A 2,315-nucleotide genomic window follows, 5' to 3' on the forward strand; every position below is an offset into this window, starting at 1 on the left:
ATATATATATATTGTTTCAGATATTTGACTGTAGCCATGCTGGGACACTGCCTTGAAAAGTTCACTTGAACAAGTCGATCCCAGAACTTATTTTTCAAGTCTGGTATCGATAAACTAAGTTTCTGATTTTCCATTTGGTGCATTGATGTAAAGAATTTTTTTTAGCTCTCTGATGAAGCTTTTTAAAGGTCTTTCAACTGTCGTGTAAGGAAATTCCTTACAGTCATCTACAACATAAGTGGAAATTCTGTCTGTGGATGTGTTTGTGGATTTGTTAGCTAATTCCTCCTACATCGTTTTATCGATTTTTATGAAACTTGACACGTGAATAGAACTCATATCTGGAAACCTCATGGCATACTCAGATTATTGAAAAAAATTGATAATAGGGCCCCTACAAGGGATCCTTATATATATCTGATATATTTCATTTTAACAGCCAAGGGAAATAACCCATTCACCCAGATTTTAACAGCCAAGGTAAATGACCTATTCATTTTCCTAAATCATTTGGTATAAATCAAATTGAGTATGCTTATTTCTTAGTATTTGAACTGTTAGAGTTATTTTCGCAATTTATCTAGTACAACCCTTAAACAAATAAATAGTATTTTCCTAAACAATAGATCCACTCATTTCGGTTAGTGACTTATTCACGAATATACCAACACTAGCGCCACTGAGGGTAATATTCTCTGGGAACGCACAAAAACCCTTTTCAGAGTTATTTACTTGGAATTGTTATTATCTCATATCTGATTAGCCTGTCATTACATAACATGTATCACGATTTTAGTATACATACCTTATTAATATTTCCTTCTAAGTTCTATATACTCTGTGAACGTATTAAAGCCCTTTTCGGGGTTACTTTATTTGAATTCTTGTTATTGGGTAACTAATTTCATGTTATTACATAACTGACTTCACAATTTGGGTTTTCATAACTTATTGACAATTCCTAAAAACAAGATCCTGTGTAAGGCAATTTGGTATTCTATGTAATTGCACAAAAACCGTTTTAAGAGCTACATATTTTGTATTGTTGTTACTGGATTAGCGAAACAATTATGAGATCGGAACCAAGGGATAGGTCCCGCTTTTCCAGCAATTACCGGGTATGTCAGCTAGTATACATATATACACACACAAATATATATATACTCAGCGTGAGTGATATAAATATATCCACATACATATACGCATCTACTCTCATTTATATAGGAAATATATAAATGCTTAATGCAAGGCGGACATTCACACAATTTACAACATAGATGCGCATGCAAACACACACACACACACACACACACACACAGTGTGAAACTTTTTATTCTACTATTCTGGTGCTCATTACGGTATTCGATACGACCACGCTGCTTCAATAAAGTATTTTATATATTCCCCTACTCGTCGTACACGTAAGAATGAACAGTGTTATCCTAAAAGCACCTATTTTTCCATTACGTCTATTCATTTCACAAATCTATCCCATAAATTACCTTCTCACGTGAGCGCTGAAACTTAGAAGCCACGTGAGCTACCAAAATGTGACCTAAACTCAGTTCAACGAATGCCGCAGTTTAACAGGCTCGTATTTATAGTGTAGGTCTGTCTATAAACTGACACGTTTTCTGATTAATAAAGTACAAACAATAATTCATCTAAATCTTACAAATAAAACAACGAAGTCACGAAATTATAGTTATGATAATGTACTATGTTCATGTTTTATGTATCTCTATCCCACCACCACTTTTAATATAAATCACCAAAGTTTTGTATTTGTTTTCGCATTTCAAACGTTTTGCAGCAATAAGAAAGGAACAAGATATCTTTTATGAATTGCACGTTTAACTTTATGTAGTTTATTTGAGCAATTGTAATTTCAATATGATTTCTAAAAACCGGTTTTCATTTTTGTAATTAGAATGACTAATTTACAAAGTTATTTTCAATATGTCTACTTTTAACGGCCTCTACTTAGAATGTTATTTACTTACGATAAACACTCCTCTAGAAAATGGAAGGCCAAATTTAGACTTCACTACACTTAACTGTTCTGTGATCCAACTATCCTAGAACCCCCACTCCCCCCAAAAACAGAAAAAATCCTGGTTTTCTCTTTAATGTCGTATTCAAAATCTAAAGTTCAACTTCATTATATTGAAGCAATCATGCAATCATAGAGATAAATATGTCAAATGATTTGAATTTTCTGTTCAGATTATAGACCAGAATGTCGATAATTAAGGTTCTTTTCTTCGGAGAAACATATATAAATATACTAGAATTTTTCCGTGTCATTATTTTCA

This window comes from Octopus bimaculoides, chromosome 3 (genome assembly GCF_001194135.2).
Source record: "Octopus bimaculoides isolate UCB-OBI-ISO-001 chromosome 3, ASM119413v2, whole genome shotgun sequence".
Lineage (NCBI taxonomy): Eukaryota > Metazoa > Mollusca > Cephalopoda > Octopoda > Octopodidae > Octopus > Octopus bimaculoides.